The sequence below is a fragment of the Lissotriton helveticus genome, chromosome 6 (assembly GCF_964261635.1).
Source record: "Lissotriton helveticus chromosome 6, aLisHel1.1, whole genome shotgun sequence".
NCBI lineage: Eukaryota > Metazoa > Chordata > Amphibia > Caudata > Salamandridae > Lissotriton > Lissotriton helveticus.
This window is the reverse complement of record NC_136067.1, coordinates 429,975,232-430,001,500: the sequence shown is the minus strand read 5'-3', so window position 1 is coordinate 430,001,500 and position 26,269 is coordinate 429,975,232.

Below are 26,269 nucleotides of genomic sequence, written 5' to 3'. Positions count from 1 at the left end.
CCCTGCCACTTTGATTGGGCTGTGTGCTCCCCTCTGAAAAAGCGAGGCAGTTGCCTGTAAATAAACCTGCTAGTTAGGGGACGTGACGTAAGCTTTTCTCCACGTTCTAACTTTGCATGTCCATAACTTCCCAGATGGTCACTTTGGGGGCAAATGCTAGTTGCCACATTACTGAGTGCCTGCTAAACATATGCTCACTCACATAAAATCATGCAGAGACAACCCTGGTTTCTCTACAATCCTAACAGTACTGCCTGCCCACCATTTTGCATTACGCTATGCCTCTGGATATCCTGTCTAGGATATACTCCTCAGTATAGGCAAGAACAATCCTAAGCAACATGTTATTTAAAGCTTTATGAAGGGCAATGCTTTGTATCAATTTTAATTAAATTGAACAAATAAAAGTCTTCTTCTTCTTCTCATCCTAAACAACCCAGGTTGAGATTTGATACACACAGGGGGCATAGAGCTCAATCAAGCCCCGGATTGGACAAGCTGGACCAGGAGACTGAAACACCTATTCAAAATGACCAGACAGATGCACTAAAGATGCTCCTGAAAAATTTGTGCCAGCCTCCAGTAGGCATGGCTTGATTCTCTAATAGTCGTATTTTGATCTCATGAAAGCCATATTAACAAGCACGATGACCACCTTAAAGAGGCAGAGGGCATTTTCTCCATAACTAAGGATGTGACTATCATACTCAAGATCAAGGTAGCCAAATTAACAACTGACATGTCAAAAGTTGCCACTAAGGAACGAGTATTTAGAATCGGGCTCCAGATGTAATAATCTACGCATCCTTGACTGTAAGAAATCCACTAACACTGGCAGAATGGAGACGTTTATTGTACAGCTGCTCTCAGAGATCCTGGTCAATTTTCCAAATGCTTCATTGTTGACATTGTAGACTGCCACCCATCTTGCCCTATTATTGCTCACCTCCTAAATGATTGGGACAGAGACACGGTACTGAGTTTTGCCAGAGAAAAAAGACGCTTGTCTTATCAGGGAATGGGTATTATTCTCTACCCAGAATTCTATGTCGCAGTTCAGGAGGCTAGGAAATCCTTCATTAATGTTAAGAAACTGACCAGGGCTAACAAAATCTCTTACATAATGCTGTTTCCTGCCAAATAAAGGATCCAACTGGATTGATGCACTGTGTTTTTCACCTCACCTAAGGCCGTCCTGAATGCTGTAAGAGTCCGCCTTAACTGGCAGCAGGGCAGAGGCATGGCTCTCTGGACCAACTTACGGACACCAGCTCTACCTAATTGCAGTGTGAACTATTGTGGAATTCACTCTGGTTTCGTATTTCTTGATGTATGCTTTGGTTCCAGACATTATAATTGATCATGATTATATGAGCCACAAGTTCACTGTCTTCATTGGCCCTTGATGCAGGAGCAATCCCACTTAATGCACTTCAATTGGATTGAAACACCTGTATGATATTCATGCCCATACCAGCTTGTCATCCAAGTGTAGCACTGTTCTGTCATGGGTCGGGTTTGCTAGCATTAGACTCTGTCTCCTCTGTACTGCACTAATTGGGGTAAGCATGATTGTTAAGGTTCGCTCACTGACAAATGGGGTGCTCACTGTTGGTGGAGGGAAGTAGGGTGTGTTTTTAAATGAAAAATGTAATTCACTTGTCATTTGTTTTCTTTGTTACTCTGTATGACAAAGTTTGAATGACATACACTGGAACATCTTTGATAATTACTGTGATGAACTATGTTAATATATCGATCATCCCCTATTCCTTTCACATATATGGTGTTGTATTCTATTAAATGAAATTTGTGGAACGTTTGTGGACTACAGACAGTTCAAAAATACCAACTAATGTTAGCATATTTGGAGAGACATGGCATTGAGCTTGCCTTCATGCAAGAAACACACCTAGTCCCTGGTGAGACTCAAATGCTGAGAAATGAAGACCCAATAACTGTGATGTGATGTGAGAGAGATTTATATAGCGCATGAATGCCCAAGGGCGTCTAGGCGCTCATAGCAGCAGAAGAAAGGCCTGATTTCCTGGGATGGGTCAGTTAGATTGAGTAGGTTAGTTTGAGAAAAGCCATGTCTTTAACAGCTTTCTGAATCCAAGTAATGTTGGACAGTTTGCTCTGTGCCGAGCGGAAATGTCTGGGGGGGTGGTACCAGGTAAGATGTTGCTTCAGAAAGACTGGGCCCATATCATGTAGTGCCCTATATGCCAGGCAGAGAGCCTTAAAGTCTATTCTCTTTTTCATGGGGAGCCAATGGAGTTTTTTTAGGCCTTCTCAGATGGGCTGAAATTTAGCGATGTTCAGTATTACTCTGGCAGCTGCATTTTGAGCCCGCTGGAGCTTGGTCAGATGTTGTTTTTGGATGCCTAAGTATAGAGCATTTCCGTAGTCCAGTTTAACCCTGTGCTAAAACTGTGACTAGCGTTTTTACTGCCTCTGGAGGAATGAAGGTGCCTATTTTTCATATGGATTTTAACGTCAGGAATGTCATTGATAAGACTTTCTTGACCTGATGCTGAAAGGACAGTTTGTCATCAAAGAGGACGCCCAGGTTCCTCACTTTTTGAATTGGGGTGGGGAGCGCACCCATGTTGTGTGGCCACCAGTTCTGAGCCCAAAAGGAAGTGTCTGATCCGAATAGCAGAACCTCCGTTTTAGAGCTGTTCAGCTTCAGACAATTTGATCCCATCCATAGGTTTATGTGGTGCATACATTGTCTAAAGTTATCTGCTGTGTCTTTAGGGCTGCTTGAGATTGATACCACAATTTGGGTATCATCGGCATAAGATAGTAATTTAAACCTGGGTTTCCTGATGATGTAGGCTAGAGGCGTTACGTAAAGATTGAACAACGTAGGGCTCAGTGCGGAGCCCTACGACACTCAAAAAGGGAGCATAAATTCCTCTGAGCGGGAATTGCCGATCTGGACATATTGGTTTCTGTTGTTCAGATAGGATTTGACCAATTTTAAGGCAGAGTTCTTGACTCCTGCTTCTTCGATCTGTTTGATTAGTATAACATGGTTCACGGTGTCGAAAGCCGCCGACAAGTCCAATAGGATTAGGGCGGCTCTGGCTACTGTGTCTAGAATTGCCCGGATTTCTTCAGTTGCCGTGACTTGGGCGGTTTCTGTGCCGTGCCCTTGTCGGAAGCCATACTGGGAGGGGTCCAGTATGTCTGCCGAGGAGATAAAGGCTGTTAATTGAGAGTTGAGCACTTTTTTCAGTACTTTAGCTGAAAAAGGGATTCTGGCTATCGGCCTGTAGTTACTGGGTTACTGAGTAGTATTTACTTTTTTTGTCCATTATAATTTTTTTAGAAGTGTTCAGTGATTGGGCATATATTTTTCTGTCTGCAATAGTATAGTTGCCTCCCCATCGCCGCTCGGCTTTTCTACAAATCTGCTTCTGTGTGCGCAGGGTCTCACAGAACCAGGGTTCTGAGTTCTTTGTGCGCTTACTAGTGACACTCCTTTTTAATTTGCCTCTTTCAGTTGATATTCAACTGGTGTTGCATTACTGATTAAGAGGTCCCTGTCCTTTAATGTTGAATTTACTCATATTGATCCTATAGGGCAATATATTTACCACTCTGGTTTGATTCATGGTTCGTCTCTTACACTTATCAACACTTATGCCCTCAATGTAGACACTCCCAAATGTATGGAAAACATTGCTCAACATTACCGCATTTGAAAAAATACCAATATTATCAGGGGAGGGAACTATAACTTTCTATAAGACCCTCTCCTAGATTGCACCACCCCTCACAGAATTGATAACTCCACCGTGGTACGTGTCCTCCAACAACTCTCCAGAGAATTGATAACTCCACTGTGGTAGGTGCCCTCCAACAATTACTTAATTCCGATGGCTTGGTAGATGGCTGGCAGGAGTTGAGAGATTTAGGAAGGGAATAGGGCAACGCAATTCCCCATGTAAAATTTGGATATGTAATAAAGTGCAAGAAAATGACCAGCAGAGGAATAATTTACAATAAAGTTAAGAATTTACCTGCAATTTTATCCCCTAAACAGTGACATATAGAATCAATCACATGGAGCTAAACAACAGAAATGATTAAATCGTCAGAAAGAACAGGAACAAATCTGGAGATTAAATTGCGATTCTCCTATTAACATGACCAGAGAATCTGGATTTCATTAAAGACACGGAGGCTAACATTACGCATGAATCCTTTTAATGCAACTCACAAGCAGCCGCTTACATCATAGAGATAAGAACTAGAATGTGGTGACAACATAGCAAAAATATAAGGCATGAGCAAGAACAGAGCTGCCTCTTTTAAATGCAATGAAGCAAGGCGAAAATCAGCAAATTCAAGGTGCAACTTGGATTAGAAAGCGATGAAGAAGGTGAATTCCAAGGAAGGAAGTGAAGCAAGTCCATGAAGATCCGTTAGGTCGAATTATCTGGAAAAAAAAGTGAAAAATTAAAAGGTTGAAAGAACCTTGGGAAAGAAAAAAGCAAATTGTAAACAATAACATGACCAAACAACAACATCATAGGAAGTGCAAATAGTCAAAAATCATAAGAATAAATACTCCGTCCAAGGGAGGGACGGGAGGGATAATGTTAGCCTCCGTGTCTTTAATAAAATCCAGATTCTCTGGTCATGTTAATAGGAGAATCGCTATTTCATTACAATACAGGAGGCTACATTATGCATGTTGGTAGCCTTGAAGAACAACGTCGGACATGTGTTCAATAGGTTTACAATAATTAAGAGCAAAAGTAGAGGCATTGGACCAGTCAGCAGCATTAAGGATAGCATCTAGCTTACCTCCAGACCAAAAGGACTTGCTAGCCATAGCACCTCTGAGAGAATGAGCTTGAAATTTAGAAAGGTCTATGCCAGCAAAACGCATAGCCAACTTAACCCATCTGGCGATACAGCAGGAGGAAATAGGTTTAAATCTGCAGACCTCGTCCCGCCAAGGCGGTTGATATAAGAGACTGCGGAGATGTTGTCCATCTTCAAGACAACAGATCTGCCCGGAAGTGAGTGTTTGAAACTCATTAGGGCGTAAAGACCAGCAGTCAGTTCTAGAAAATTTATATGGTGGGAAGAATCCGCGTGAGACCAAACACCGCCTGTGTCTTGATCGAGGAGGCGGGCACCCCAACCATGAAGACTGCCGTCTGCCTCCAGGACAAAATCCGGAGTCGACTTGAAGATAGCTCTTCCATTCCATGCATCCAAATTGTCCAGCCACCAAGAGAGTTCCGATCTTGCTTGTTGATCTAAAGTTACAAGGTCTCCGTACCAAAGACCGTATCGGAGTGCTTTAGCCTTCACTCTCTGAAGGGCCCGATAGTTGAGGGGACCGGAAAAGATGGCTTGAATGAAGGAAGAGAGAAGACCCAGAAGTCTGGCCAATTCCCGAAGGGTAAGGGATTGTTGTTTTAGAACAAACCTGATCTCTTTCCGAATCTTGGCAATTTTCTTGCTGGGAAGAAGAAGGAGGCATTTTGAAGTGTCTATGGTGAACCCGAGGAATTCTAAAGATATTGAGGGGGTAAGGATGGACTTTTCTCGATTTACAATGAAACCGAGACTCTCTATAAGAGTCATGGTGGTCTTGAGTTCTTGCAAGAGTTGAGAGTGAAGTTGGGACATGACGAGAATATCGTCTAGATAGATAATCAAACGGATCCCTTTCGCTCTCAGGAGAGAGACGATTGATGTCATAATCTTAGTGAAACACCAAGGGGCAGATGATAGCCCAAAAGGGAGGGCTTGGAACTGAAAGAGGTGATTGTCCCAAATGAATTGAAGGAAGGGTTGATGTTCTTCCGCCATGGGGATAGTAAAGTAGGCGTCCTTTAGATCTAGTTTGACCAGCCAGTCCCCTTGAAGAAGAAGGTCTCTGAGGAGGTGAATGCCCTCCATTTTGAAATGTCTGTACACTAAGTATTTGTTTACTACTCGTAGGTTTATAACTGGTCTCCACCCTTTTTCATTCTTTTGGACCAAGAAGAGTGTTCTGACAAATCTCTTTTGAGAGAAAGGAACTTCGATAATGGCGCCTTTTTGGAGCATAGAACAAATTTCTTCCTTGACAATTTCCTGATGTTCTATTGGAAGAACCAAGGGATTGGGTGTATGTGTTTGAAATGGAAGTTCTACAAAATCTATTTTGAAGCCCTGAACTGTGTCGAGAACCCAAGGGTCTTGAGTCAAAGATTTCCAAACATGGTAGAAGTGTTTGAGTCTTCCCCCGACCCTGGGAGGGGAAGAGGAGAGAGAAGGACTTACTTGGAGGGTTTGTTGTTGGAAGTTCCTCGGGAGGAGAAACCTCTGTTGCGAGAACCCCTTCCTCTCTGGGGGTAAAACTGCCGGTTGGTAGGGTAAAAACCTCTGCCCGCAGCTCCTCTGCCTCTTGTGGATGAGGAGGGCTGGTAATTTCCGTGGCCAGAAGAATGGCCCCTTCTTTCGGCCTGTCCAAAAAAGTTACTATTAAAGACACGCCTAATGTTGTTCTGGGCCTTGTCTAGGGCAGTGAAGGGGAAACGTACTTCCCTATAGTCTTTATCATATCCTCACCGAAGAGGAGCCCTCCGGGTTTTTTTGAAAGCTCCTTCTCGGCCAGGTCGCCCAATTTGGGGTTAATTTTATTGAGGATGGTCTTCCTCCTTTCAGTGTTGAGGCCTGAATTAGCATTTCCAAGCAAGACGATTGCCCTTTGGCACCAGCCTCTAATCAGGTTAGTGGCAAGGGGTGAATTGGAAATATAAGATTCTTCGGCCAAGTCAAGAATCTTAGTAAGGGGGCCGAGAACATCAAGAAGATGATCTTGACAACTTTTTAGAGCTCTCTCAAGGCCTTTTCTGGGGTCCTTGCCCAATTTAAACAAAAACTTACAAAGGTCAGGATCGAGATTGGGGGTGTGACAGACCTTGTCTTCGATGCATGGTCTTGGGCATTCAGACCGGAGGGTATTGAGTGTCTCCCTTTGGAGGGAGTTTCTCAGCCATCTAGTAATGAATTTAGAGACGTGGTCGTGGGGCAACCATTTAGAACTCTTAGGGTGGGAAATGTTGAGGGGGGAGAACATTTCGCCACCCAATGGGTCAAATATGGCGTCTTTGTCAGAAGGGGAAGAGTCAACCTCAGACTGGATATTGAAATACAGATCATTAATATCTTGATAGTTTAAATCAAGGATAAACTCATCGTAGGGGTGTCGAAGATTTCATCTTCATCTGAAGCGGTACCTGCATCATCACATGCACTATTAAAGATTGTGTCGCTAGGGACACCTGCCAAATTTGTGCCGCTAGAGACACCCATCCTATTCGTGTGGCGAGGGACACCTGTGTCTTTTGAGGCGCGGAGGCCTCCTAATCAGCGTAAGGTGCTAGGACCTCCCAGGTCAAGTGAGGTGCTACGACCTCTAATAGTGCCTTCACAATGTTTCACCTTTTTACTGCTCTTTGAATACGCAGTTTGAGGATCACAAGGAGGGGCGTCGTCATGCCCTTGTTGGAATGGTCTTTTAGATGGCATGACCTCCTTAAGCATGTCCATCATGCAGGACCTCATCTCCTTTTGTAAGAAAATTTTAAAGGACTCATTAGTATTATTGGGGGAACTGGCGATAGCGTCGTCAGATTCCATGTCAGACATGCCAGGTAAGTATAACTAGGATCAATCAATCAATCAATCAGAGTGCTTGTAAAGCACGCTACTTACCCGCGAGGGTCTCAAGGTGCTGAGGGGAGGGGGAGCCGCAACTGCTCGAAGAGCCAGGTCTTGAGAAGTCTTCTGAAGGCGAGTAGGTCTTGGGTCTGCCGAAGGTGGGTAGGGAGGGTAGGGGGGTGTTCCAGGTCTTGGCGGCGAGGTAGGAGAAGGATCTGCCGCCGGAGGTTGTTCGTTGGATGCGGGGAACAGCAGCAAGGGCGAGGCTGGTGGAGCGGAGCTGGCGAGTGGGGGTGTAGAAGCTGAGACTGTTGTTCAGGTAGGCTGGTCCGGCATTGTGGAGTGCTTTGTGTGCGTGGATGAGGAGCTTGAAGGTGATCCTCTTGTCGACAGGGAGCCAGTGTAGGTCTCCCAGGTGGGGAGTGATATGGCTGTGGCGGGGGACGTTGACGATCAGTTGGGCGGAGACGTTTTGGATGCGTTGTAGTCGTTGTAGATGATTGGCTGGGATTCCTGCATAGAGTGTGTTGCCATAGTCCAGTCTGCTGCTGGTGAGGGCCTGTGTCACCGTTCTTCTTGTTTCGGTCAGGATCCACTTGTAGATCCTGCGGAGCATGCGGAGGGTGTTGTAGCAGGAGGAGGAGACGGCGTTGACCTGTTTAGACATGGAGAGGGAGGAGTTCAGGATGAATCCTAGGTTGCATGCATGGTCGGTGGGTGTCGGTGTTGTTCCCAGTGTGGCCGGCCACCAGGAGTCATCCCAGGCTGAGGGGGTGGGTCCGAGGATGAGTACCTCCATCTTGTCCGAGTTCAGCTTCAGATGGCTGTTCCTCATCCAGTCGGCAACGGCCTTCATTCCCTCATGGAGGTTGGTTTTGGCGGTGTGCAGGTCCTTGGTGAGGGAGAGGATGAGCTGGGTGTCGTCAGCGTAGGAGATGATATTGAGGTCGGGTTGGTGGGCCACTTGTGCGAGGGGCGCCATTTAGACGTTGAACAGCGTCGGGCTGAAGGATTAGCCCTGGGGGACGCCGCAAATGATGTCGGTGGCCTCGGATAGGAAGGGCGGGAGGCGGACGCTCTGGGTTCTGTCGGAGAGGAAGGACGTGGTCCAGTCAGGGGCCTTCTCTTGGATTCTGGCTTCTAGGAGGCGTGTCTTTAGAGTGTGATGGCAGACCGTGTCGAAGGCGGCTGACAGGTCCACGAAGATGAGGGCTGATGTTTCGCCGTTGTCTAGTTGGCGCCTGATGTCGTCTGTGGTGGCGATGAGGGCTGTCTCGGTGCTGTGGTTTCGTCTGAACCCGGACTGGGACGGGTCCCAGATGTTGTTGTCTTCCAGGTGGCAGGCCAGTTGCATGATGATGATTTTATCGATGACCTTCACCGGGAACGGGAGCAGGGAGATGGGCCGGAAGTTCTTGAGGTTCTTGGGGTCCGCCTTGGGCTTCTTGAGGAGGGCGTTGATTTCGGCGTGTTTCCAGCTTTCCGGGAATGTCGCTTTTTCGAAATAGATGTTGATGACCTTCCGTAGTTGGGGTGCGATGGCAACGTCTGCTTTGTTGAATACGTGGTGTGGGCATGGGTCTGACGGAGATCCTGAGTGGATGGAGTTCATGACCTTGCGTGTCTCGTCGTCGTTGATGTTGGACCAGGAGTTCAGGCGGTTGGTGCTGGTGGTGTTCACAGGGGAGGTGGGGTCTGGCGTAGTCGGGGCAGTCATGGTGTTTAAGCTGTCATGGATGTCAGCGATCTGGTGGTGGAAGAAGATGGCCAGTGAGTTGCACAGTTCTTGTGAGGGCGGTATGCCGTTGACGTTGGCGCTGTGGTTGGAGAGTTCCTTTATGATGCTGAAAAGCTCTTTGCTGTCGTGCGCATTGTTATCCAGGCGGTCTTTGAAGGAGGTTCTCTTGGCTAATCTGATGAGGTGGTGATGTCTGCGGGTGGCGTCCTTGTGGGCTGCGTGGTTGTCCGGAGTGCGTTTGTGGAGCCATATCTTCTCCAGTTTCCGACATGCGCGTTTGGAGGTCTGCAGCCCGTGGCTTAGAGTAGTTATTAAATAAAATAATTAATAAAATGAATTAATAAAGTGAATTAATAAAATAAGGAAGCAGGCTGTTAAGGAATGAACTGGGGTCCGAAAGGGGTAGAAGTACTCAAAATACGGGAAATGCGGGCTTAATGTAACAGCTGAGTTAGTCTCCGGCAGCGGCTGGCAGGCGTGGTGCAACTGACGCGCTCGAGCCAGCCGCCGCCGGGGGATTAGAGGAATGACCCTCAGCAGGTGCCGCACGCTGTAGCGACCGCTGCCGAGGTACATTCCTCGTCGAGGGACGCGTCGCAAGGATGTCAGTGAAGCGAGCTTGTCTCGAGGAGACAAAAAGTTGAGGGCGTCCAAAAAGAAATAAATCTAAAGCAGAGCCAAAGTCAAGGCCTCCGCAAGGCGAAGATTAAGTATGCGCATAGGAAACACTCGGGCGCTCAAAGGCAAGCGCCTGTGTTGGGTAGAGCTGCCCACAGTTGAAAGCTCCGGAGAGGAAGGTAAGGGGAGGGGTGGGCGACAACAACCATAAATTGGAAGTCGTGGGAGGAGGAAGGGTTTGGAAGGAAACCGGGTCAAAGGGATAAGAGGGAGAGAGAAATCAAAGGTATTATGAAGTGAAATAATAAATGAAGATCATAGTAAAGACAGTTGATAGTTATTGGATTTAAATAAGCAGTAATCGAGGCAATAGAAAGCATAGTAGATAAAGACAACTTATCTGCTTGCGAGCTGCATTTAAAAGAGGCAGCTCTGTTCTTGCTCGTGCATTATATTTTTGCTATGTTGTCACCACATTCTAGTTCTTATCTCTGTGATGTAAGTGGCTGCTTATGAGTTGCATTAAAAGGAATAATGCATAATGTAGCCTCCTGTCTTGTAATGAAATCAGTAAAACGACCAGGCATACGTAATGGAAGTAATACATGTAAGATAAGTGCTTATTTTCCCCTACTACATCACAACAAATGTTGGGAAACAGACCTGGGGATGACACTCTCCAACAAAGTTTTAAGGCACTGTTGTGAATAGATAAATAATCTCCATTAACTCAATGATCGACTATACTGCACATCGCTTACACCAGAAAAACAGTTCATGCCCCTTGGGATGTACTGGATGCTCTATCGTCCCTGCCAACTTTATCCACCTGTTTGAGGTTATCGCCCATCGGGCCTTTTGGTCTGATGTGAATAACATGATTGGCGAAATAGCAAACATATCTTTAACTTGTGCACTGGTACCCATTCTAATGGGCTGTTTGTGACATCCTTTGCCCCTTGAGGAGGTTGGTGGCTCTTCTGCTAATGCAAGCCAGGACTTGGTTGAGGAGCCCCATCCCCAGGCATGTGACTGGTTGAAACATATTACTTTCTGCAATGAACAAGCTGAAATGTATACACCATTACAAACCCCAAGGGCGAGAGATATATAGGGAACTTACCAAGAATTTATGTTGCGGCTAACAGAGACTGATGAGTTGCCAACTGCCACTGCTATGGATTTTGCACTCCCCTCTGAGTAATAGTCTGATCTATAAAATATGCTAGTCCTGCTGATGATACTACCACAACATTTAGAAATTGCAATCTCTGTTGATTTTTATAATGCCGATTTTTTAATGCCTTTTCAACCTGCAAGTTCCATTCATTGATGCCATGTTTCCTAATCATGACCACACCTTTTTATACCTGGTCAACATGTAGATATGTGTTACCTTTGTGGATTATTTTTTTTATTTCTGTTTGAACCAGTTATAGAAAACTCAGTAAATATATTTAAAAATAAATAGAGCTGGGAGGAGCTACGCAAGCAACTAAGATGGCCGCATAAGCTCCCGGCTCCGTCGACCTCCGTCGCTGGCGGACTTATCCTGAACTTTATCCTGACCTCCTGCCAGACTCCCGTGTGTCTGAATCGTTGCTGAGCTCGGGTGGGCAATCCCGGAGTTTTTATCACCTTTCTTGACGAAGTTACACCGTCTTTCATTTTCGGGCCTACTCCAGTGTTTGAGCCGGGGCCTCGAGTACTGACCCAGCCGGGTTTCAGTTGAACAACATCGGCAGCGGGTACCCGGCGGAGTCCGGTCTCATCGGAGTGGAACATATTCTCGATCCTGGTGGTGGTCTTGGTCCCGGCGAATACTAGACAACGGCGACGAGCCGTGGTTGCCGCGGTGGGTGGGGGGCCACGTCCCGGGACCCTGCTGCGGCCTCGGGGTCCCGGGTGGGGCCCCTGCTCTTGGCAGCGGTGTTAAGAGTGCCAAGCCTATGAGTCGCCAGTCGCTTCCGTCCACTCCGCGCCTTTTGGTTTCCCCGGAGTGGCCGGCCTCCGGGGCTGAAGATCTGCTTTATTATCGCTCACGCGGAGATGGATCGGACGCCGTGTGGACCGACCCTGGGGACCGTAATGGCCGCCATCGGGGCTCTTCGCCTGAAAATGGAGACTGCTCTCCACAATTTGGCTGCAAGTATCGAGACTGTTTGTTTGAGACCGGAGTCCAGCTTTTTGTCAGACCTGCAACATACGATGACCCCCGCGAAGCTTGCTCTACCTCGAGAGGAGGACCCCGAACATAATCAGACACTGGAGCCAATTGTATCCACACAACTACAATGGTACGTTACCGGAACCCCCGAACAACTAGCAAGATCGGCAAAGTTATTGCCCGCACAGGCCTCACTTCTTTCTTCTCTTTTGGATACTTTCGTGTCTCTGACAGACTTCGAGACTTAACCTTTCTGACCCTTCCAGGCTATATTGATCTCCTTTTTCATCAACGCTTTGACTCTTTTGCTACTATATTGGTCCTATTGGATGGGGTGTGTACAATGGATCGTAAAGGCCAGGGCTGAATTTGACTGTTTGTCTTCGGTACAGTGACTTTCTTTTGGCTCTGCTGGGTTGTATCTGTGGGAGTGGGGGCCAGATGGGATTCTGATTGTCTGGGTTTGGTGTAACGGTTGTGTTCGACAAGGGATTTGCTGCCTCTGTGGTGCCGGGGACTGGGCGGGACGGCCCTTTCTCTGTCGGTGGCTCCCCTATCGGTTTGCTTATTAGTTTGCTATGATTCGCTTAATACCACGGTAGGGGACGTCTGCCTTTGGCGGGGGGGAGGGGAGTCCGGGAGCCCGTATCGTTTTGTAACATGTCTCCTCCTCCATCTTTTCCCTTCCTTGGGCAGTAGTTTAGGGGGCGACAGGCACGCTGCTAGTGGGGTTAGGTCGTAGCCATCCGCAGGGGTGCAGGGTGGGGGGTTGTGTTTTTTTTTTTTCCTTTCTTTTGTTCTATGACCTGTCTATTCCCTTTTCCCCCTTTTTCACAAGAGATGTGGCATATTCTCCTGAGCCTTTTGTTTTTTGTATCTGGGTGTCGAGTGTTCAATCTATATATCCTGTCTCCTTGGTGGGCGGGTTCTGATAATGATGGCCCACGGTTATCTGAATTGTATATTTTGCCCTAGTTCTAAGCTGGTATTGATATTTTTCAGATGCCTATAACTGTAGTGTATTTCCTCGACTTCTTTGCCCGTTCACTACTGTAACTTGTTTCGCCAAATGACACCCGATATGTACATTTTTACTCTTGTGTTATAATCAATAAAAATATACTTTAAAAAAATAAAAAAATAAAAATAAATAGAGCTGTTGAACTTCTAAAGTTTGCTGTTCTATAGTAGGGACCAAATCCTAGCCCTTATTAATGTTAAAACAAGGCTTAAAGAGTTGTTGCGTTCAAGAGCTTCAAGATTACAGTGGGAAGCATATTGCCACCACACTCTTCCTGAGATTCCTCTTCATTTAGTCATTCAGAGAACAACAGAGAAGACTGTACTTCCAGGGAAGGTATTGTATGTTATTATAGACATTGACTTGTTGCAGTGAGCAACTAAGTAGAAAACATCAGACATGGTGAAACAGTAATGTAGCCCAGGAGAAAGTCTACTTTAAGTATATTAATATTTTTAGTACCTCTTTCCCAAATCCTGGGGCTTTTTGGTTTAATCCAGGATCATGTTTTTGGGAGAACAGAGAATTTGGAGGCTAGTGAAAACTGTTTAGGGAAGTGTAAACTACATTCTCTATTTAGTTCCGTTATGTTACAAAGAAATTCTAAATCGCCCATTCAGCAAAAGGTTTCATGGTGCTGAGAGCACAAGAAGCAAAGTGAAAAGTCGGTTAATCGTAAGCTTGTCTAAACAGTCAACTTTTTAACAAAGCGCATAAACACCCATAAGAGGTTGTGACTCTTATGTTGTCTGGGAAAGAGTTCCAAGCACCGGGAGTGGGCAGCACAGCAAATCTGGTTCCCCCTAATCTTTTCCTACTGAATTTGGGAACCTCGAAGAGATTGTGATGTGCTGTTCTGAGACTATGCTTAGGGATGTACTTCAGCATTCTGGAGGACACAAGGGTGGGGTTATTACCATGGCGAGTTTTAAAAATTGTACATCCCATTTTAAACAGGGTTCTCTGGACAACTGAGAGCCAATTCAATTTCTTAAGCAGAAGTTCAGTATGGCAGTGTCTAGGTTGGCAACAGACCAGTCAGTTTGCTTATTTTTGAACAAGCTGCAGACTTTGATTCAATCCCTTAGGAAGACCTAGGTAAAGAGCATTAGCATGATCTAATCATGATATGATAAGTGTGATTATGATCTGAATGATGTGCCTCATACGAAAACAAGTCCTGATTTTATTTATTTTGCGAAGCTGAGAAAAACAGGAGGAGGTCACTGCTTCAATGTGAGGCCTCATTGAGAGATCTTCATCAACAGGTATACCTAGGCTCTTGACCACTTTTTTGGGAATGAGAGGGGGGCCCAACTCCTGAGGCCAAAAGGAAGGAATCCAAAAATGCAGTCTTCTTTTGACCATCACCACACTCTCGTTTTATCCGAGTTCAGTTTCAGTTGATGGCAACTCATCTAGTCACAGATAAAGATCATAGTGTTTTGGAAGAATTATGTGGATTCTGTAGTGTCCTCGAGATTAAACAATAGCTGTAGGTCGTCAGCGTAATTGTATTTTTTACTTTTTGCCTTTGTAGAGAAAGTACCAGTGGGTAGAAAAAAAAGAATGAATTAGAGGGTAGATAAAGAAGAGCCCTCCAATACTCCATATTTGGGATATACCTTGGATGAGCAGAAGGGGGAGAGGCAAACTGACTGGGAGCAGTCCGATAGGAATTACTTTATCCATTCTAGAGCACAACCCTACAGCTGGCAGCCTAACCCCAGTTGAAAAGGATGTCTTGAGCCACTGTGTCGAAGGCCGCCGATACATCCAGGAGAACCAATGCCTGGGCCTGACCACTGTCTGCTTCCTCTCACCTATCACCAAATACAGTGACTATAATGGATTCCATGGAATGGGCGGGGCGATTGCCCACCTGATGAGGATCCAGAAAGGAGTAGTCTTTGAGGAAGGTGCTGATGTGTTCGGCAATGTAGCACACTCAAATCTTGGCTGAGTGAGTCAGAATTGAGATTGGGCTGTAATTCTTTAGATTAGAAGAATTTTCCCTTGCTTTTTTTAGGAGGGAAAGAACTACTTCTTTGAAAGAGAGGGGGGACGAGCCAGGCTCAGAGATAAATTATGCATTTCAGTCACCATTTCTGGAAACTCTGAGAAGGAAGACAAATATCCTTGGGGGAGCCAAATTTGACCTTAGAAAACAACTTTAAAAGAGCGTCCTTAGTGATTGGCAGGCACTCATTAAGATGTTATGGGTTCCTGTCTTCCAGAGGAGTAGGGCTGAAAGGGAAGCTGGAAGAGATTATGCCTTTGATTATATGAATACTCTCAATGAAAAAAAGAATTAAAATCATTGCAAAGTATTTGCGTGGGGATCACCGGTGAATTTGAACTGTCTGGGCTGAATAATTCAGAGACTGGCTCAAATATTACTGGACTAAATCTACTTATGCTAGAGAGAGGTCTAGTGTAGCACTATTCATGAGTGTAGGAATAGAATGGAGTTGAATCAGGTCATTATTTAAAATGGTTTATGCATTGTCACATGTAGTTCCCCATCATATATTGAAGCCCCTAACACAAATATTGTTTGTAGATAGCAGTTGTTATTCTGTTACATATTCAATAAGATGTTCCACAAATGAGAGGTTGTCTCCAGCTGGATGATAAAATATATTTCTACTCAATGGCTATGAGTTAAATGTTTATGTTCAATGATTAAACACTGAAATGTTGGGTATGTTTCCAATGTTAGTTAATTGGTTTCATTAGAGTTGTTATGAATAACTGCCATTCCGCCCCAGATCTAATCTATGCAGTCAATCTGTATGATAAAGCCATCCAGGGGAAAGTGAGGATCCATAAACGATTGAGACATTTCATTTAGACATATTTCTGCCAGGAACAAAATATATATGGCAACATTTAGGATATTATAACCAACATACATCAATACAATGTCTAACAGCTGATCCACAGTTACACAAAAGAAATCTTAGAGAGGAATTTTCAAGGTTTTCATTGCCATGAAACGTATGGGCATCTTAATAAGGTTTCTGAATCTCTCTTCCTGTGTTTTTTGAATAGCTGGTATGGACGAAAGGTGGCTCAAAACAATATAATAAAATGTTTCTTTCTCTTAAATTCCTAAAATATCTTTACAAAAGAAATGAGATAAAGGTCTGAGAGGGTGAGGATCTTAGCCGTTATGTTCTGTACTTTTGTAAATAAAATGTTTCCAGATTTGATTAATGCTTTTGGTTGAGATTACTATGAGGAGGTTGTCAATTGTTGTTTTGCTAAAAGACATCTCATTGAAGAGGTGCTTCAAACCAGAGAGGTTTTCCCATGTTGTAGGTAGTAGTGAAATGTCCAGATTTGGTGTGGTTATAGCGTTTATGGTTTTGAAATGTCTTGCTCTTAAAACGAGGCTAATGTCTAGAACTGTCAGTGGAATGTAATTTAGTTTATGAGGAGAGGGTAGGTTGGGGCATATGCTTTCAATAAAAAATAAAATCAAAAATCTTATAAAAATAACAAAAACATCAACCGCTCTTTTAAATAAAAAGAAACTTTATTGCATTGTACAAATATTTCAAGTATGTGTGTCAACAAATATATTTAACCCTTATTCCAGTCCCATGCTTATTTTCATTCTCCTTATGTATTTCATCAGGCATTATTAAGTCCATCTGGTTTGCTCTCAAGGTTTCATAGATAAACTCTTGCTGTATCTACCTATGAGAGAGGAAACGTCTTCCCTCCATATGCTTGACAGCTTTTCACCTCCAATTCCACCTCCAATTCTCTCTTCCTGCTGAAGAATTCTCCTTTAATGCTCAAAAGCTTTCTTCTCCTTGTTATGGTGGCGAGGTTCAGATCCAATGGGAACAACAATGTTTCATCCACTATCACTGTTATACTTACACGAGCCACCTTCAGGAACTAACCTTGCCATTACCATACCCCCACATTGGTTTCAGGTGTTTCTTGTTTTGTAGTAAGTCGAAGTACGTTGGATACCTGCTAAAGCTTCCTCGCTGCACGTTCAAAAGCTCAGCCAGTGAGACATCTCTGCTGGTACACCTAGAATGCTGAGGTGTGTGTTCCACATCCGTTTTGTTCAAAATCTCAAATCACTGCTTCATATGCAATCCTTTAGAAATATATTCTGTGCCATACATCAGTTAAAAAATAACTTGCCCAGTGAAACCGGTCGCCTTTACTTCCTAATATACTTGTGCTCTGTAGCATCACCGGCAGAATGATGTTACCATGGTGACTATACTCTAGAAGTGCACAAGTCCCTGCTTCCAGGACCTCCCTGTAAACAAAACCCACCACCCTCTAATGCACTCTTTTACCAGTGTATACTTGCTATTTTCAAATAACCAAATTTTTATTAGGTTTAAAAATGTGCATCCTCATCCACCAACATTCACGAAACATTATGTTTGAGGCTTGTGTGCTGTAGATACACATGTTTTGCATACTCCTGCCATCTAGTGTCTGGTCCGGATGTTTGCAAGTTGTTTTTCTTCAAAGAAGTCTTTCCAGTCACAAGTTAAGTAATATGGTGATAGTGCGCATTGGCATCGACTCCATTGTTTGTCTTTTCCCGTCATCAAGTTCGGACATGTACTGCTGCGCAAAGGTTCGAAACCGGTCTTCGGGTTCCCCTCGGTGCGCAATCTACTCTACCCTCGACGCTATTGTTTTGTATGCGGTTCTGGACTCCGGTCTAATTCTGTCCTCTGTGCCACGCCAAGTACCCATGCACCGAATCACACGAGGTGTGTAACTTGTGCTTGTCTCCAGAGCATAAAGAAGAAGACTCTCCGCGGTCGTTGGGCTCGACGTTTGGAGATGCAGCGACAACACGTCGACGAGACGCCAGATATCTTTGATGAAGACTCTGAGCAAGATAACCTCGAGCCCTCATCAGCTGAGGAAGAACAGGCCTTCTCCGGGTCGGATTCAGAGTTGGAACCTCAACGTCGACGATGTGCTGCAGGGACAGGGTGATGTGAGTACAGAAGACCCCTTGCCCCGTCCACCCACTCCCAAACAATTCAAGGCTTCAGCACCACCTATGCCTACTGGCCATGGTCTGCACCGAGACCATGTTTCTGACGCTCTGCCTCCCAGCTCGACACCGAAACATATCGTCAAGCCTTCCGGTTCAGGACGGAGTCAGTCGAAATCCATCTCTGAGCCGAAACTTTCCGGTCTCAAGCACAAAGTTGGCTTGAAGACAAAACCCTCCACGCCGAAAAAGAAATAGCCTTCGTAGCCAAAACCTTCTGTGCCGAAAGGCCATCCCATCTCTGCCCTAAAACTGTCGGTGCCGAAAACCAAAGATGTCCCTTCAGCACCATCAGATCCAAAAATAGACATTGTACCATCCAAATCGGATCCCAAACAAAAGAAACTGTACAGTAATCCTGATAAAGGACATATTCACGCCAAGCCGCCTTCTAAGTACAAGCTTCCTGATGACAACAGCCATTACAAAATCCACCACCGCCATCTCCTCCACCCTACTCAACTTTTAGATCCTTTGGCCATCACACCTCCCAACTCTCCACTATCTCACCTTGAAGGAGATAATATTGATGAGGGAGACACACTTACCAGGAGATCCATGGACGGATTATACAATTAACCCTCCATTGGATAATGATCCAGACCTTTACCCTGCCAAGCCATCTCCACCTGATGACAATGTATCCTATCAAGAATGTATTGCCAGGGCCGCATAATACCATGGGGTGGTACTCCACAAAGAATCCTTAGAAGATGATTTTGACACTAGGATATACACACACAGAAGAGGTGTGGCGCCGCGGCCAGGGCGACTGACGCTGGAATCTGGGGACCACGGTTCGATCCCCGGCTCCGGCGGCAGGTTAGCCCAGCACCATGTGACTCTGGGCAATAGCTCGCTTAATCTTCCCGACGGCCCCCCAGCACCTAGAGACCCTTACGGGTGATTGTGCGCTTTACAAATGTGGACTTTACTTTACTTACACAGATCGAACACAACACTCCCTATGCTCAGAGGAATGATGAGGCACTCAGACTCCTAGAGTCAACAAAAAATACAAACCTTCCTCAACAGGTCTGTAAAGGCCAGTTACCACTTGTCTCCTTGGTAGTATCCAATGCTCGCAAGAGAGCTCATTCCCAAACTTCATTCCCAAACCTCAGGGGACTCTCCTCCCCCGGATAAGGAATCAAAACTTATTGACGCTTCAGGCAAATGCATAGCTGCTCAAGCTGCCAATCACTGGCATATTGCCAACACTCAGGGCACACTGGGACGAAATAGACTAATTGCCACAATATCTCCCAGATGAGCATAAAGCCCAAGACTTGGTCCAAGAAGGATACTTAATTTCCAACTCTTCCATAAGGTGGGCTCTAGATGCTGCTGACACCGCAACTAGAGAGGTCAACACTATCGTCCTACTCAGAAGGCATGCTTGGTTAAGGATCTCGGGTTTTAAGCCCGAAGTCCAGCAATTTATTTTAAATACACCTTTTGACAAAGAACATCTTTTTGGCGCTGGGGTTGATCAAGCGCTTGAAAAATGTAAAGGGACACTGGGGAAGCAAAATCCAAGGAAGCTGTTCAGTCTCCTTCAAACAGGGGCTCCTTTCGGCACTCCTTTTACCAGGGAGGGTCCAAGTCAACACTGTCTACCAAAACACTTCCTCATACAAGGGTAAGAACCAATCCTCTTTCTCAAGAGGCTTTTTTAGAGGAGGGTGTAGAGGAAACAACTCTAATGGCCGGGGTAAGGGCACCACACCCCGTAACTCCCATTCCCCTAATAAACAGCGACTTGCCTCCGAAGATTCCACACCTGTCAGGGGAAGCCTTCAACAATTTCTCCCCATTTGGCAATCTATAACAACCGACCAATGGATGCTTGGAATTATTCAACATTGTTATTGCCTGGAACTTACCGCCAATCCTCCAAATATTCTACCTCGCTCTCGCAAACTGTCACCAGACCACTGCGGTTCTGCGAACAAGAAGTGCAATCTCTCTTACTGGAAGGAGCCATAGAACCAGTTCCACTTCAGTACCAAGGTTCAGGGGTTTACTCTCGATTTTCTGATTCCCAAAAAAAGGACGGCTCATTAAGACCTATTCTGGAGCTCAGAGAGTTGAACCAATACATACTGTCAGAGCACTTTCATATGGTGACCCTCCAACAGTTACTTCCACTTTTACAGCAGGGAGACTTTGTCTACTCTAGACTTGAAAGATGCATATTTCACATTCCAATTCATCCAGCTCATTGCAAATACCTCAGATTTGTGATAGCAGGCAAATATTACAAAACAGAAAGGGTTGCAGTTCCTAGTGAACACTGTTGGTTGATGTGCAAATAGTGTGTACAGAAGTACACACTAGGGGAAGGAGGAGGGTTACTCCTTTTGGAAATGGACCCTCACACACCCCCCATCAGTAGGGTGTCTTGCTTCATCATCAGGTCTGCTCCTTATCGGGTAGGCACTGCAATATCAGATCGGCGCCCTTGGCGGGGCCTTTTAGCGGAGATCTTTTTAGGTCTCACCTAGCGACGCAGCGCATGCGTTGCGCGCTCCTGGTAGGATCCTATTGTCGTCGGTTTGGCTTGCGAAGGGAGGATGGAAGCTCCATATGTAATTAAAAAGGGAGTGGCCCAGCTATCCAAGGGACAGGGTACCAACACAACCAGTGTAACAAAATAACTTTCCCTTTGTTCAGATATCACTCATAGTTTCATTCTCAACACAACTCCAATATAATGTCAAATAATCGTGCCTCTGCCAGCTGTGAATATAAGCACAAAAACTAAAAGTTGCCACATATAGGAAACTATATCAATGTATTCATATAAAATCTTATCAAACACATATAAAAACATAATCACAGATCATTTCAACAATCCCCCCCAAAAAAATCATAAAAACACAAAAAGACACAATAATAGGTGATTCAATACGAAAACATCCTAAACTGTTAATTCATTAGGATCTATAATCACTGTTGGGTTTAATATCATCAATGTCCCAAACCTATAGTCCCTTGAATTTTAGTGTGACAAAAGCGTCGAGGCGTTTCGGTGAATTGCTGGATGCGCACCACCTTTATCAAGACCACAATGGAGATTGGATGTCTCTTTTCTTTTTGTACATAAAAAATGATATTTTCCAATTATCAATAGATTTATTTTCATCCGGTATGAGACAGCAATAACTTCTTAGATTTCACTAACGAGCATCTTCAATTGCTGCATTTATCGGAAACTAGTGGACCTGATTTCACAGAAGTCGTGTTCCACCACAGTGAGTTTCTGTATCTTCACTACGGGCATGAATAATCAAGTTCATACTTTTTTGCAGTGCAGCAGTCCTTATAAAGATCTACAATGTTGTGTATACTTGGACGAGTAGTTTATCTGAATTCGGACGTTTCAATGCTGTGTGGTATACTTGATGTGCCACGTTTCGTAAATAGCGTGTATATTCCTTTTTTGCGGTCTCCAGATACGGAAAACCTTAAAGCGCTCGTAGAGCGTGGCGTGTCTGATCCCGGGAAATGTCGCGCGCTTGCCAAATCCGTGCTTTCGATTGGGAGGGAAGCATGTTTGGTTCCCTCCCTGTCTTCCTTCGGCGTGCCTGCCCGGACACGGCATGTGCACGCGCCTGGACAGGCGATGTGCACGTACGGCATGCGGCGTTTCATAACTGCACGCGCATTGTGTGCTTTCACTTTACCGACCTCGCGCGGACAGGAGATGTGCACGCGTGGCTCCAGGTGGCAGCTTGGCACTATTGGGGATTGTCTGTTCGGAAAAATTGCAAAGATGAAAAACATATGCCTTTGGAGCTGCAGCTCTGGAAGATTTGAAGCAATGGTGTACAGCAAAAGAATGCAGAATGCAAAGAACGGCCAACCAAGTTTACCATATATTACAATATACATTGGCCTTAAGCGGAATGAATGGTCTGAAGGTTTTGTGGGTCGCTGAAGGGTTAGCCCTCGTCCCCAACCGCAGGGGCTTCAGGGGCCTTTGTTATGTCCCTGACTCCGAGGCTGATGCACGCGCCACAAACGGGTTCTTAGAATTTGTTCAAAAAAAGGAAGTAAAGAATGTTATTTTCTGAAGTTGTGGTGGCGTGAGAGGAGGAAGCGCAGGCGAGGGAGGCACTGGGTGGATCCCTGTCAGCCTCAGCTGGTTTTAGGGTCATGCCTGAATGTTTATATGTGCCTCATTTGGGATTTCCACACAAGGTCCAAGCTACCATCTCCCTTGTTCTGTCCAAACTCGATTACGCCAATAGCCTCTACCACGGATCACCTTTAACGACCATGAAAAGACTACAACGGATTCAGAACTCTGCTGCCAGACTACTCTTGCATTTCAAACCGCAAGACTACAACGGATTCAGAACTCTGCTGCCAGACTACTCTTGCATTTCAAACCGCAAGACCACATCTCCCCTGCCTTGAAAGCCCTGCATTGGTTACCGGTTGCCAGAAGATCGACGTTCAAGCTGCTTTGTATCACCCATAAAGCAATACATGGAATAGGACCACTCTTCATCAGGAATAAAATCACCGAATACATTCAACAAAGGAACCTCCGCTCTAAAGGAGCATCTCGTCTCAAAATCCCACCATACAAGAAAAAAGCCATGGGTGGCACATCCTTCTCTGTTCAAGCAGCCAAACTATGGAACTCTTTACCCCCCCAACATAAGATCCACCGACAACCACCTTATCTTTAGAAAACTACTCAAGATTTGGCTCTTCCCCACATAAGCACCATACGCAAACAGAAATTTACAATATATCCCTCTGTATATAAGTATTTGTTTTCACTATAGATATGTATCTATTGTTGTGTATTACTTTGTATAAACATGTAAAATAATTATGTTTAGAAAAAAAAAAATAATAATAAATAAATAAAAATCATCTTTGGTCTACATGTACATACTTCCATTGTGCATCTATGTACCTTCCATGTACTTGGAATGTACTTTCCATGTACTCTTTCCAATGCACTACCCTATCTCCCATCCTATACATCTATCAATATATCCTCTACATCCACTCTGTCATTTGTCCCAAACCCCATACCACTACTATGATCGCCAAAATAGTCCTTTCTGGACTCTCTCCTACTCTACATCTCCTTGCATTATCTGACACCTCTTTTTACTTTACCGATCCTCTAAAACAAACCTTTCTAAACTCTTCCCTGTGAGTTCTCCCCTCCAAAACTCCTTTTTACTCATCCAAACACCTCCTCTTACTGCTAAGACCTAAATAAAAAGTCCTTCATTCTTTTATCCCTCCACTATCCTTTCCAATCAAAATTAACAGACTAGCATGTTCACTTCTCAAATTCCATATTCAACTATACTAATATACTACCCAAATAACTGATCTACTACTCAAATTACTTCATATTTATACTATACAAATTTTCAACACTATTCCTTAATGGGTTCCGGAGTGGCGTGCTACTTGCCAGAAAAGCGCTTCAACGCCCATCAGGGGTAACAAGTTCTATATGAATGCAAATCTTTCTTCCCCTTTTATCCCTCCGCTATCCTTCTCACTCCAAGTAACAGACTAATATCCACCACTGAAATGACTTGATATTTCACCATATTAATTCACCACTAATCCTTTATAGCCTTCCTGAGAGCGTGCGTCAACAAGCGCCAAATAAATACAAACCTTTGTCCTCCTCTATCCTTCTGCTATCATTCCAAATCCAAATAACTGACTAACCTATCCACCATTTAAAATGTACTTGCATGGTTCACTATACTAATTCAACACTAATCCTCTATGGGTCCCGGAGTAGCGTGCTACTCGCCGAAAAAGCGCTTCGACGCCTCGTCAGGGGTAGAAAGCGCTATATAAATGCAATTGCAATACAATACAATACAATACAATAGTGGAGGGGTTAATGTTGGTGATAGCAGAGATAGTACTGGGAACATAAATGGGGCTGTAGAGGTTCGAGCTGAGTCTTGCAGTTCTATCGCTGGAGGTTTTATTTCAGCTTCACCTAAAATTGGGTGTCCTTCCATTTAAACAAAATTAATGTAATAGAGAGATTTCTTTGTTCAGGTCCTAAAAGCCATCCCTTTTTACTGAATCTTGTCTTCTGTCACATTCATAATATCTGCCAATGGCCCGTAGCAGTATCTGCATCTTTCTGTTGTACCTGGATAGAAGGAGAAAGGGCAACACCATCCTGTAGCCTATTTTTCACTTGCATCGCTATTCCACGTGAAGGTGACACATTTGTCTAAGATAGGTCATTGGCTAGAGCAAAAGCACAGAGAACGAATAAACCATACAATAGAAGTTTCTTTGAAAGAGTAGAATACATTATAGACACTCGGACACTCAAGGAATAATTTGGAGTTAAGTGAATTTACCTGGAAATGTGTCTCACTGTGTATATGTTTATTACGACTTTGCAAATGCCCATGAATGCCTTCATGTGTGGAGTTACACTTTATGGACTATGGGGCGCTTGAAAGCATCTTAGCACAGGTGAAAAGTGGGTCACCCAGAGACCCAGCGCCCCTTAATATCTTGAAACAAGTTGCTGGAACTGTCTCCCCCATTATACTGGAGTTGATCAATGTCTCGCTCTCCACCAGGCTGGTTCCCCCTCTATGAAGAAAGCAACGGTGAAGGCACTCCTAAAAAAGCCTAGCCCTGACCCTGTCCCATCTCACTTCTCCCAGGGATCAGTAAGCTAGCAGAAAAACATGTTAACTCTGTGCTGTCTGCAGACTCATCATCTCCTCCACCCGTCACAGACTGGCATCCGACCACACCAAGGAACAGAAACCGCTCTGTTATCAGTAGTCAAAGAGTCTAAAAAAAGTCTATAATCCTTTTTGGATTATAGATCCTTTCAGGTCTTTGACGCCGATGTGGCCTCAAAACAGGTGCCCCTCCGCTGCGGAGTTCCCCAGGGATCTTCCTTGAGTCCCACCCTATTTAACATTTATATGAGCCCGTTAGTGGAGATTGTGCTGCCTTTTGGGGTACATATATTAACCTAAGAAGACAACACACAACTCATAGTGAGACTCAACCATTCAGATAACACCTCTCCCAGCCTCCGTCCCTGCTTGGAAGAGGTAGCCAAAGGGTGAACAATTCCTTCCTGAAATTAAACGGAGAAAAGACTGAGATGAGGATCTTGGGGAACTCGGACCCTCTTTGATCCTAAAATATTGTGGCTGGCCAAACTGGGCCCGCTCTGGCCCCCAAGACCCAGATGAAAACCTTGGGTATTTGGCTGGACCAACTCCTTAGTTTCAAGATTTAGGCATGCAATGTGGCAGCCTCCTGCTATGGCATCCTAAAGATGCTTTGCAAAATTCTTCCACTCCTCCCCTTCCAGGTAAGAGAGCTCATGGTCCAGGCGCTCATTCTATTGTGTCTGGACTATGGGAATGCCCTTTATTTAGGTGCCCAATGCGCGACCCTCTTAAAAAGGGGAAACAACGTTTACAACACAACTTTTACAACGCACTACCATTACAACAAAACTTTTACAACGCAAAAACTATTACAACGCATACATTTACAACGCAAAAACTATTACAACGCAGATACTTTTACAACGCATACCATTACAACGTAAGTATTGGTAAGTATATAATTATATTTAAAATGTTATGTGTTTGGTTTTTTGGGTAAAGTGGTATTTTTAGGGTTCAGGGCTAGGTTTGGGTTTTTGGATAAAAGGGTATTTTTAGGGTTCAGGGTCAGTTTTGGGTTTTTGGGTAAAAGGGTATTTTTAGGGTTCAGGGTCAGTTTTGGGTTTTTGGGTAAAAGGGTATTTTTAAGGTTCAGGGTCAGTTTTGGGTTTTTGGGTAAAGGGGTATTTTTAGGGTTCAGGGTCAGTTTTGGGTTTTTGGGTAAAGGGGTATTTTTAGGGTTCAGGGTCAGTTTTGGGTTTTTGGGTAAAGGGGTATTTTTAGGGTTCAGGGTCAGTTTTGGGTTTTTGGGTAAAGGGGTATTTTTAGG